Genomic DNA, 14,048 nt, shown 5'->3' on the forward strand with positions numbered 1-14,048 from the left:
CCATGTTGGCCAGGCTAGTCTCAAATTCCTGACCTCAGGTGATCCATCCATCTCAGCCTCTCAAAGTGCTAGGATTACAGGAGAGAGCCACCACGCCCAGCCTCATCTTTTCTTTATTACCCAGCTATAAGTATTCTTTTACGGTAACACCAATTGACCTAAGACACTTCTCCAATTTTTGGAAGAGTTTGAGAAAGATTGACATTAGGTTATCAATTAAAAATTTAGTTTAAATGTTTGGAAAAATTCAGCAGTATGGCCATCAGGTTCATGTCTTTTCTTTGGTGTGAAGTTTGTTTGTTAAGAGGAAAATTTTATTGTCTTAGATCCAGAGGTTAGAAGACTGAGATCAGATGGTAGGATTGGTTCTTTCTGAGGGAGGTGAGGAAGAACCTGTTCCATGTTTCCCCCTTAGTTTCTGGTGGTTTATTGGCAGTCTTTCTTTGGTGTTTCTAGACTTGCAAAAGCATCACTCAATTTCTGATTTCCTTTTCACAAGGTGTTCTACCTGTGTTCCTGTCTCTACATCAAATATTTCTCTTTTTATAAGAATTTCAAGAATACTGAATTATGTACAAGAATATAATTTTTATAATTTTTATTTAAATCAGGGATTGATAATTTTTTCTGTAAACCTAGAGCATAAATATTTTAGGCCTTGTAGGTATCATTTGGTATCTGTGGCATCTTCTTTTTTAAAAAAAAATTCTCAAAAAATATAACCATTCTTAGCCTGTAGGTCATACAAAAACAGACTCCACTAGTGACATTTGGCTTGAGTACCATGTAGCTTGAGGAACCCTGCTTTAAACTGACAGTTTGCATTTGTCATTATTTTATTTCAGATTATTCATGTATAGTTACTAGTGAGATAGATAGCCAGCAGTTTTTCTCTTACTGTGCTTCTCTGGTTTTGACTTCAAAATTAAGTTAGAGAGACGGAATAAGATCTAGTGTTCAGTAGAACATAGAGTGACTATATTTAACAATAATTTAGTGTGTATTTCCCACTTACTCTGATTTGATCATTACATTTGTAAAAAGCAGATAAAGAGAGAATAATTAAAATCTATCAGAATTAAATAAATCACAAAGGAATACAGAGAGATTAGAAGAAAGAAACAACAGAACTATAAAGCGGTCAGTAAACAATTAGAAAAATAACAATAGTAAATCTTTACATATCAATAATTTATATGTAAATGAATTATTCAATCAAAAGACATACAGTGGTTATGTGGATAAAAAAAAAAAAAAAAAATCACAAGATCCAACAATATGCTGCCTACAAGAGCCCACTTTAGCCTTAAAGTTGTATACAGGCTGAAAATAAAGTGATGAAAAAAGTTATTCCATGCAAATAGTAACCAAAAGAGAGTGAAGGTAGCTATACTTATAAGCAAACAAAACAGATTTGCACTGAAAATCTGTTACAAGAGGCAAAGACAATCACTTTATGATGATAAAAGGTTCAATTTGTTATGTTTTAATAATTGTACATATATGTACAATATATATAGCACATATATGTACAATTATATATATCTTATATAATTGCACATATATGTACAATTATATATATCATATATATTTCACATATATATGTGCAATTATATATCTTATATAATTGCACATATATATGTACAATTATATATCTTATATAATTGCACATATATATGTACAATTATATATACACACACATACGTAAAATGTTGGGAATATACATACACACATGTATATGTACAATTATTGTACTGCAGCACCTAAATATGTAAAGCAATAGTAAGGAACTTTAACACCCCATTTTAAACCTATAGATCCCTTCTTAATTCACTGCTTTTCTCTCACTCACTGTTCAACTGCACTGACTGAAAATTCGTCTTGTAGTGCCTTATTGAATATGGCATTTATGTTGAAAGTTCATCCACAGTCTTTCAGCTTAGATTACAGCATTTCCCAACTTATAAAGTATTTTACCAAATTAAAGCCATATCTTCTCATAATTAAAGTGATAATGCATTCGTTTGTGGTCTCTTGAAGAGCTCAAAGTATCCGAAAATATATAGTATTTCTGTTCATTCTCAAGTTACTGATTTCCCTAAAACAATTAAACTTTTCATCTGGGCTAACTAAAATGGTCACTGTATGTTATTTACTTGTAAATTTAAATATATGTGTCCCAGTTAGTTTGAAAATTAACATTGGTTTAATGTTAAAGTCTTAAATTTCCTTTCTGCAAACTATATGTCCCTTTTAATAAAAATTTTTTGATAATAAGTAATTTCATATTGGAAATATGAAAAATGGCATCTGGTAAGCCAAACATAGTCACATCAAGTCAAAAACAGTCCTAGAACTGAATCTCACTTAAAAATAAGTATTTAAAATAAAAAGAAAAAGAAATCCAAACAGAGTAAGGAATTTCAGTCATTTGTATATTGCTCAAAATTTCAGATGGATATAATAAATAATGTTTAATATTTTCAGTGGAAAGTAATATAACATTTTGTAAGACAATTAACAATTTAAAAGATTTATATTAAATGTATTGTTTCTATTAAAATATAACTTTTTGTTTTCTATCATGTAAGACCTAAATTCTCATTACTAGGTTTACTACCTCTTGGAAACCCAAACTGCTTAAGTCATTTTCACACAACTATTTTTCTTATTAAAAAAGAAATAAGTGCTTACCTAAAAAATTTAGAAAATTATAATATAAGAGAGGAAAATTTAACCATATATTCTGCCACCATTCAAATACTATTAAAATGTAGGTATGAGACCTAACATAAGTCTGATAGGTATATATCCTACCAGAATATTTTGTTTATAGCCTAAATATTTTAACATTTTTTCTTACCCTATTTTCTTTTAAAAGATAATATCTACCAATAATATTTTCCATATTTTAACATATTTGTTTAAAATATAACAATGTATGGATATAATTTTATGCTATAAAAATACTCACACACTTAACTGCTAAACTTGATCTCTAATTTGTGGGAGACCAAGATATTTCCAAAGTTCTACTCTATGACAATGTGATGTATTATTGCCTCATGATTAATAAAATTTACTCAAGAAAAATGACCAAAAGTGGGATGCTGAACCATAAGTTATCAAAAAATCAAAACCTTTTGTTAAACTTTACTAAATTATTTTACAGAAGAGATTCTGCATTTATTCAAGGAAGGTAAGATAATTTCCTGTTTTTCTGCCTTTGTCATGTATTACTATTATTTTTAAAATCTTTGACAAATTAGTATGTCAAATACAACATCTAATCTTTGTCTTAATTTGCATTTCTGTGAATATTGAGGATGTTTTACATATTTATTTTTATGTGTTTGTATACGTATTTACTTTCAAATTATTTTTTTCTTTCTATTAGCTTATTTTCCAGTGGTAAATTTATATGATTTAAAATTCATCTGTGTATGTAATAATATTGAAAATTGTTTTTCAGTGTAGTTTTTCATTATTCTTGTTACTTAAAAAATTTTAAGTGTAAAAGCATGAGTATACTTTATGTGGCCAAATCTGCTACTATTTTCTTATAACAGTAAGTGTAACAGTGCCTTTATTGTCATACTTGAAAGGCACCATCTAATCTATCCAAGATATTTAAGTTCTCTACATATTTTCTAGTAAGTTATATCTTTACAAATATTTAAATACTCATCTACTTAAACATTTTTTGGTATGAATTTGATTTTAACTTTAAAAATGTCCTTAATTCTATGGTATGACTATGATTCTAATTTTAAAAATGTCCTTAATTCTAATACCATATAAAAATCATATTATCCCATCCATTTGGAAGACCACATTGTTTTATAAAATATTTAAATTAATTTACATCTAATTATATACTTTTTAGTGTAGTCTTTTGCTTTATCTATGCCTATGCCATATATATACTATTTTAATTCTTATAGCTTCCAGGATATGCTCCTTCGCAATTACCTTCTTCAAAATTTATTTGATGCTTTTGCAGGTTTTCCCCCTTCTAGGTACATTTGAAAGTTATTCTAATACATTTCATGAATGTATTTTTTGATGATCTTAACCAGTACTATATTTATACATTTACTTGAGATAAACTGATATTGTGATAATGTTGTATCTTCTCAAAGGAGAATATTGACTATGCTTCTCTAAACATATTTTACAACTAGAATATTGGGTCTTAGTTACTAAATAACTTTGGAATACTTTTATATAAAGAGAGGTACATTTTTGACCCATGTATATTATTGAGTATGATTCACTATAATCCTTAATATTGGATTTAGTAAATTTTGTTTCCAAACAGAAACCTGTTAGAAAGCAAAAGATTGTCCCAGTTTTTTGAGAAATATAACTGTTCTGTCTAAGAAAACTAAAGTTTGGTTAATAAAATAAATCCAAGGACTTAAACGTTATTGTTAAATAAAGAGTAAATCAATGAACAAATATTATTTAAAATCTCTGTCGTGAGTTTTTTCTAATATTAAAAATTTGGATTTTTGCTCTAAGAAAAAATATGTTAGGAGACCTAAATATGCTTTATTTAAGGTGATATTCTCCATACTACTTTCTGATCAGTGATTGAGGAATGATTCCGAGTGTAGCTTTTTTAGTTCAACTGGTATTGGTGATCAGCCTAGTCAATGAGACCTGTACTAATGAATACCTCTTGTTATTTGCTAATCATGAGACTGTTTAGATAAAAAATGAGCATTCATTCAGTGGAAAGTTGTAATACAAATAATTCACCAATGACTTTATTATTGAATGTTTAAACACAGTCTTTTCATCAATTCCCATCCACATATGTATAGAAGCATGAAAATGGGTGTGGCTTGTTCAATATGCAACTTCTGAACTGTGCATATTTTTTTTATTATGAGAATGACTGATGATTTTGTGTTTTCCAAAAAAGTAAAACACTATATCCATGAAACTATATGCTTTTCTTAGATTATTTTGAAATGCGTGGCCCTTAAATTTTCCAGACATAGTTTTGCTCTATCCTTTATTCTAACTGAAATTCTTAAACTTAAAAATTGATATTAAATAAAGTTAGGAGATCCATACATCTTTCTGCTGCAAAGTATTTTTTTATGTCTTGTACTTGAAGATGCATTCACAAGTAGATACAATGAACTTAATCTGAAGTGTTTTAACCAATTCAAAGTTCCCTGTTATATAGCTATTTTAAAAGGTTATATAAAACCATTTTGTTGCTATAGATTTTGAATTCACAAATCACTAAGTTCCACTACAGTGAACTTGTATTATCACTTCATAAAACTCATTCAGCTTCATCATTCCAGCAAAGATATGACAAGGCTGTTTATCAGTAGGTAATAAGACAGATAATTTAACTGTACAAGCTCTAATTGGTCTAATTCACTAACTGACCTCTCACCACTTGATTCACTAGTACAATTGAGCTCTGATAAAGCCTTTAATTGTAAATTGCACACAGCTGTGAGCTGCTTCTCACGCTGGCACAAAAACACTATCATCGACTGTTTCATCTCTGCGACCTGCTAATTTAGAGCATATGTAACTGTTTTTAATGCTGAAGGCTTGACATACCACAAACAGCAGATGTTGCAGCTGCCCCTGAGACGCTTTATTTAATTCAATTACGTCTTTTGGAGATATGTAAAAAAGCTAGGCAAGATGAGAGAGGGCAGGAGAATGTTAAAAATGGAGCCCCTGGTTGAGGCCCAGGTGGCTCGATAGGCAAATGATTGGGTGAATGTCTAAATGATCTTTTTAATTGAGTAGACTGATGGCTAATCAGGGTCATGAAGTGTTATCACACTGATGAGCTGAGTGGAGCCCTGGGCTGCTCTGCAATTAATGCTGCTTTTGTGAAAGGAGAAAAAAGAAAGATAATGTATACCATCTGGCAATTGTTTATGATAAAAGCAGCAGTTTGCTGCAAATTCAAGTTAAATACTATTCATAACATTATTTTTGCTGCTGCTGAGGGCAAGGACACGAATCCCAGGCCTTTGTCTTACTTCTCATTCTGATTCTCAACCAAAATATTCATTTTCTTTCACGTGTGTTATTATTAATTACTTGGCTGCTTGCTAATGTATGGTCTGAATGCTTCCCTGTTTGATATGCCAATAAAAAGCCCAGCATATACTTTTGGAATCTATTACAAGTAGTTTCATGCCAATGTATCTGATTACAATAAAACAAAGCAATGGCTAAAGTCACAGCCAAAACTCAAGAGAAAAACCGTGAGGTGTTTTTTTTTTTTTTTTTTTTTTTGTCCTAAAAGGTTTGTCTCTTTAGTATCTCCGAGATTAATAAAAAGAGGGGAGGATGAAGTTTTAAAAAGAATGAAAAAATGTCTGTGTGAAGTGATTTTTTTCCTGCCTCAAGGAGATCAGCATTTGCAAACTTTAAAGCATATTGGGATTATTCAAAAACTGCTCATTTTTTATCTCTTTATCACTTAAGATATATGTAAAAGGAATATCATAAAAATTGATATAAGGCTAAAAACTTAAAGTATTGATTGATTTGTTAACTAAACATGAGGGTTATACAGGAGTTCGTCAGACACAACTGTACAAAAAATAGGTCGGCTTTTTATCTTGAATCATCAACGAAACCAAAAGCTTTAGCAAGCTCAACTATGGTTTAGAAAAGACAGAAATGTACCATTTCTTTCAAACACATAGATGCGAGACTTTTGTGTCACTGTCACTTCAAATTATCAAAAACTACAAGAGCACATATATTCTGGAGTATAACCTGAGAAAATAAAATGCAACCCAAAATCAAGGAATTAGCTTTAAAGTGGTAAAGTAGATGTAGAATTTAAATACATAAATATAGTTTATGCAGCCAGATTCCATCATTTGGAATTTCTTTGGTTGCCTCAGATGTAGTTGAGATGAATGCTGGCTTTAACTGTTATCTATTAGTTGGAAGAAAACGTAGTGCCCGACCCAGAATCTACTTTCAGAAAGATAAAGGTATCACCAAGTATAATTTATCAAGCCTTTATGAAAGTTTCCTACTACATTCTGGACTCTGTGCTAAGTACTGGGAAAACAATGATAATAGACACAGAAATTGCCATTAGGAAAGTAAAAGTCTGGTGGAGGAGAAAGATAAACCAGCAACATTCACTGTAGAGTGCCATGAGGCAAGCAAGGGGCTGAGAGAATTTACAGGTGGAAAAACCGAATCCAGACTTTGAAAAAAGGTAGAGGTGACTATTAGGGAAAAGTTCCTAGAGAAGATAACATCAAAGGTGGGTGATAAACATTTGTTAGATCCTGTAGAAGGCTTCACTTTTCTTCAGAATGTGTGAGAAACTGAAAAAAGCTGTTATAGAAAAACCTTCTTATCAAAGAAACGTAAAGTGATGTGACAGAAAGGTCTTCCTGAAACAACCCTAGAAAGGCTCAATAAATACTTGCTAAATAAATACATGGATAAATTTATATAAAGTTAATGCACATGTGACATCAGAGAATAATTTATACTCAGTCCTCATCTGGGGGTGCAGAGACTTGTCTCCCATAAAGATGACAAAGAAGAGCATTAGTGAACACAATTACTCTACCACACAGAATTACTACAGATATGCAGTAAGATTAATTGTCTCTGTCAATTTTGTCACCTCAAGTAGATTGTGACCTCCATAAAACCAAGAATGATATTTACATTTTTCCATTTCTTCAATTGTTTCTAAAATGACTTCCATAATATTACAGTTGCAGACATGTGATGACTACCTGCACGATATTAGCAAAAAAACTTGGTGGTGGAGGGGCCAACAGTGTGGCTACATAAAGGTGTCTGTTTTCTTCAAAGGTCAGGTTTGTACACGATGATGGTCATGGAGAGGGAAAGGAAAGGGAGCAAACACAAAAATCATAAACTAGTCTCAAAGTTACTTAAGATAAAATCAGATCTACTGTTGCATAAGATTTTTCGGAAAAGAATGTGTATCCAGTTGAAAGTAGCAAAGAAACAAACAAAACACACACCCTACACAGAAAAAAAACAGCCATTTTGATTTGAAAGAAACATTAGACCTACCATGTCATATAAATGCAAATGAAAGCTGGATAGTTTGCTTTTAGGAAAACCATGCTGAACAGGCCCTCACTATCAATAACAGAGCCAGCTAGTGGACATAGGATACTTCTTATATACAACAGGACTGGAAAGGAAAAGAATAGAAATAAAAGGTGTCAGGGTTAGAAGTCAACCTCTTAGTGCCTGGAATTATAAAAGGCAAGTTTATTTCAAATTATCTGAGGGAACATAGTATTAATTTGAATAATATCCATTAATATCAATACCAATCCTTATTATTTGCCAAGGATTGTGCTAAATGCTTTATTTATTTATGTAAAGATCTGATTTGATCTTTATAACAGCCTTTCAGATAGATGTATTATCTCTAAATTTCTTTTTTTTTTTAACTTATTTTCAGTTCACGGGTACATATGCAGGTTTGTTACATAGGTAAACTTATGTCATGGGGGCTTATTGTACAGATTATTTCATCACCCAGGTATTAAGCCTAGTACTCATTTCTTATGCAGAAATAGAGACACAAGAAGGTCCTATAACTTAGGCAGATTTATAAAGTTAGTAAAGGAAGGAGCCAGGATTTAAACCAACTTCTGACTCCAGAAACCGATACTCTTTAATATGCTTTAATGCTTATGTTGGGTAGTGTTTAGACATATGAGAATCATTCTTGAGCTAAACCCTGTTTTTATTTTCTTTGTATAGACATAAATGAGTATTTCAAAATTATTTTATTGGTATATTTGGTAATATTCTTTAACTTTCGGCAATACCTGTAGGCTAACCATAAAATATTTATTTATTTAATGCAGAAAATAGACCTTCTCAGAGGAAACTCAAAAGATTGCCTGAACAAGGAATCCAATTCCACCGAAGGCTTAGAAAAAGTAGTGGTTTTCTTTTTCAAAATAATCTATTAATCCAATGGAATAATTGTTACTGCACTGACAAAGCCAAATAATTTTTTAGTTTATGCTATGTTTTTTCACGCCATTATGCATTTATTAAATACCTATTATGTGGCAGGTACAGAAAGTAAAGGGAAATAAGTGATTTCTTTTTCCTATTCTTGAGGGGTTTGCAGTATAGTTTAGGAGACAGATATGTAAAAGAATAACGACGATACAAAGACAACTAACACCTGCCTAAATTTGCTTAAAATGTGTTCATGATTCCCACATGAACTGATCTTGCTGCTCCAGCTAAGTTCCTAAGCACTGCTTGAGGAAATGTCAGAGTTGTGTTCCAAGTGAGAATCTAGCAATAAAAGGAACATGCAGAAAGGGGTGGAAGCTGGGGAAGAGTCCCAGAAAAGCATCCAAAAGCAAATAAGAGGCCAACCCAAGGAGTCCTGTATGGGAAAAGCACATGAAAACAGATTTAATAAATCTCAAGGTCAGTCAACCAAGTGATAGAGAGGGAAGAAAATGAAAGATAGAATTTACACAACATTTTAATGTTCTAGTTCACTGCAGAGGATTGACAGGGGAGCACAATGCTGAATGTTACAACGCTGTGTCACAGTAACAATGGAGACTCTATGGGCAAATCATTTAAATTAGGATCCAGTGAAAAGAAGCCTCTTCCTACTCTTATATTACCTTCGTGGAATTATAAATTTTTACTAGAAAGACTGAGAGTCAATAAGTACATTATGTTCAAACACTATAAGTATTTTTTTTTGTCTATCTATATATCTTTGTCACTTTTCTTGTTAACATTTGCACAAATTTGAGGCGATTCTTCAAGACTCGTAATTTTGCCCACAAAATGCGGTGGGAATCAAGATTCAACTCTGGTAGAATTGTATTAATAACCCAGGAAGTGGGTGATTATTTTTAGGCTATGAGATTTACAGAGCCTTTTGGCACTAGGAAAGAAGATAAAAAAAAGAAGCCATACTAGTGTGGACTAAATTTCAAAGGGAAGGTGGGCTTCGGGTTGATCTTTGAAAGTTGGGAGCACAGTGGGGAAGAACAAAGGGCTTTGAGACAGTCCTGCCTAAGCTTACACTAGCTGTGCTACATGCATGCTGGCTAACCTTGGACTAGTTATCAAATATCTCTTGTCTCAATTTCCTGATCAATAAAACAGAAAAAATAAAATACCTACCTCATGAAGTTGTTTCAAGGATTAAAGTTGCTGAGGCATTAAGGCTGTTAGCGTAGTGGCTGGCCAGTGGTTAACACTCAATAAAGGCTAGTGATTGTTTTTATCCTTATAAGGATTAACAGGGGGAAAAAAAGTCCAGTTCAGGCGGCATAAACTAAATGTGCAAAACTATTCACGTAGAATGAGAATATGATCTATACAGGACAGCAAGATCAGACATTGTAGTATAGGGACTACACTGAGACTGAAAAGAAAAGAAAGCATATGGAGGCTCAGAACTTTCAGTGGACACATGTGTCTCATCTCTTCCCATAAATTCCTAACCCTCCACAAATGTCCAAATAGATGCCCTCTTTTAGAAGGCCTGTGAGGAAATTTTACAAGATTTCAGGATGTCCCAATCCTTCACTCATTTGAGATATTTTACACAATCAGTGATTTTATGTCACATGACCTAGGCGTAGTGAATGAGACTTCGCATTTTAGTGGGTTTGGCAGACATTTTAAAAAATGAAAGAACATGAGATTAATTTCAGATAGTGGTAACTTCCATGAAGGAAATAAAGTGACTAAATCTAGGGTGGTTGGGGAATGAGGAAAAAGTAGGTAAGTTCACTTGGTCAGGGGAGGTGTTTTTGAAGAGGCAAAGTTTGAATTTATATCTGAATAGTTGAAAAAGAAGGTAGCTGTGGATTATCTGGGGATGACTGGATTCAGAGGGAACAATAAGAGCACAGACTTGGAGGGGAGAATAAATTTGGTCTGTGAAGCAACAGGAAGTCAATATCATTGTTGGAGAAAATTAGTGATTTGGAGTGTTGAATGACATGAGATAGGCAGTGATCAGTTTATATGAAATTTATATGATTATATAATATATACTTATACAGATGATGTATACATATATATGTAGAGGGAGACAGAATGAGGAAGAGACAGAGACAGACAGATGCACACAGAGAATTTCAAGCATTTTAAAAACTAAGAAGAGAAAGATCACATATAAATTCCATTTATTGAACTGCCATCACCTGACAGCCAATCCACAAATGCCTCACACAAGTTATTTCATATATAATCATAATGATACCATGAGGTAGTATTGTTATCCTTATTTTACAAATGAGAAAGCTCAGACATAGAGAGTGCAAGCAAATATTCTAAAGTCACATGTTCAATTCCAAATACATTTCTCAAAGTCAGACTTATCTGACCCAACCCATACGCAAATAGTAGTGTATCCTTTTTTTACTAGTTGCAAATATTTTAATTTGTTCCCTTCTGGAAGAGTTTCTAAGCAGCATAAATCACCCACTGTTGATGTGGTTGTGATATGACTTTAGGGAACAAAGTGATATCATAGACATGTTTTACGTCAATTACAACAAAGGTGTAAAGAACAACATAACCTCAGAGGTACAATCACTGAGCACATAGGCCTATTAATATGCTGAACACTGCCAGTTACCTAACAGATTTGGCTGACCTGATGTAGCCATGATCCCAAAATTCTTTGATTATGTCTTATGACTAAGAGAATGAAAGAAACTAGGTTTATCCAATTTAGGTTGATCCATTTTGGTGCAGAATATAACAATTTGGTAATAAATGCATTTTGAGTACTCCTCATAGTAAATAGCACAAGCAGATTTTATAAGTCATTGAAAAACTAACCAGAAGACGAGTTCTCTTATCTTGTACTTTTTTTTTTTTTTTTTCTTTTTGAGATGGAGTTTCTCTCTTATTGCCCAGGCTGGAGTACAATGGCGTAATCTTGGCTCACCGAAACTTACACCTCCCAGGTTCAAGCGATTCTTCTTCCTCAGCCTCCCAAGTAGCTGGGATTACAGGCATGTGCCACCATGCCAGGCTAATTTTCTATTTTTAGTAGAGATGGGGTTTATCCATGTTGGTTAGGCTAGTCTTGAACTCCCGACCTCAGGTGATCTGCCCGCCTCTGCCTCCCAAAGTGCTGGGATTACAGGCGTGAGTGACTGCGCCTGGCCATCTTATACTTTAAACATGATATAAGAGCATTTGTAATCCAAAATTCCGAAACCCAAATGCTCCAGTATTTGAAACAGCACTGACATGATGTCCAAAGTAAACATTCATTGAAGCATTTTGGATTTCGGATTTTTGGATTACAAATGTTGAACCAGTAAATATAATGTAAATATGTTCCAAAAAAATCAAGTATCTGAAATAATTCTGGTCTCAAGTATTTCTGATAAAAGATATTTAACTTGTATAAACCACTTAGAAAAGAGAGTATTACATGTGCCAGGAATTAGCCATGAGCATTATAAAGATTATTTCATTTAAATCTCCCAACACACTATGAGGACATTTTTAGCCATTACGTAAATAATTTATGATTCAGTGAGGTTAACTGATACAAAGTCAAAAATATTGTAGATAGTTAAGTCGAGAAGAAATGTGCTTCCTTGAGTTTGAATCACATAAGCTTTTCTTTTTGCCACTTTATAAAATAAGCTATATTAGGACTAGGATAATAGAGTGGAAGTCTTTCTCATCATTCTTCTTTTTTCTATAAGAACAGAAAACCATCCATTCTTCCATTAAAGCAACAATATGTGATGAGAATTGAAAATGATATCAGGAATAAATGATCAATTTATTGCCTCTCAGCTCTAAATGTATCCTTTTTGCCTACTCTGTGAAAATAAATTTGGGCCCTTTAAATATTTTTCCATTACCAGCTGGCACAATATTAATTAAGCTTTATCATTAATGGGAAAAAAGAGGTTTTTTTTTGGCTCTGGTGTCTTCAGTAGCAAGGCCCCACAGAGCTTGGCTTCTCCAAAACCAAGCTCTTTTAGGGTAGGCAGATTCTCCAGCCTTGGCTCCCACAGCTTCCCCAGAGCCCAGCTCCTGCAGTGCATAGCAGCCAGCAACGCCAGCATCCAGAAGTTTCCCTGGTCATCTTCAGAAGGCTTCATTGCCCAATGCCTCTGGTGAAATACCTTCCTGTGAACACTTCCCAGTATCCGAGAGGGCTGATTTCCAGCAAGTTCTGTGGGCAGGACACTGTAACAACTGGTTTGTCCACCAGTGAGCTACAGCTGTGCCCTCCACAGCAAGGTCTTAATTTCAGCCCTGGAGCAGAGTGGGAGATGCCTCTTCCTAAGGAAAATGTCTTCTTATATCTGCACTCATTACGTTCCTTAGAGTTCTCCTTACTTCTTACTAGGCAATCTCTCAATATTTCGATCCTCTGCACTAGTCAATAATTATTTTTATTAAACTTTTCTTATGGAAATTCCTGTGTGGTTTCTCTCTCCTGATTTGACTTACACTAATACAGAGAACAACGTATTTTTTAAAATTAGAATGTCAATGTGGCTTTAAATGCCATTTCTAAATAAGTATACACATTGTTGTTGTGTTGTTCTAAGTGTCATATTCATCCTTTGATTTACTCATCAAATATTTATTGTGCACATTCTAAGTGCTGCAGATAAAAGATATTAACTATGATATACTCCTAAACTCAAATAAGGGTCTGGGTTTACCCCAAAATAACAATTAGGTGGTGTCATAAGTACTGCAGAAAAGGCATGCAAATTGCTATACAACTCAGTGACATAAGTTTTTTTTGTTTGTTTTTTGACAGTCTCGCTCTGTCACCCAGGCTGGAGTGCATGATCTCAGCTCACTGCAACCTCTGCCTCCTGGGTTCAAGCGATTCTCCTGGCTCAGCCTCCCGAGTAGCTGGGATCACAGGTGTGCCCCACCACACCTGGCTAATTTTTGTATTTTTAGTAAAGGCGAAGTTTCACCATATTGGTCAGGCTGGTCTCGAACTCCTGACCTCATGATCCATCTGCCTCAGCCTCCCA

The 14,048-nt window shown here is 33.4% G+C and overlaps 1 long non-coding RNA gene across 1 annotated transcript in view; it reads right to left on the reverse strand.

Annotated features, from left to right (window-relative positions):
* LOC129479444 (uncharacterized) overlaps nt 1-14,048 on the reverse strand; it is a 658,151-nt gene that overhangs the window by 354,648 nt on the left and 289,455 nt on the right. The gene's annotated exons all lie outside the window — the stretch shown is intronic.

The sequence above is a fragment of the Symphalangus syndactylus genome, chromosome 3 (genome assembly GCF_028878055.3).
Source record: "Symphalangus syndactylus isolate Jambi chromosome 3, NHGRI_mSymSyn1-v2.1_pri, whole genome shotgun sequence".
Taxonomy (NCBI): Eukaryota; Metazoa; Chordata; class Mammalia; order Primates; family Hylobatidae; genus Symphalangus; species Symphalangus syndactylus.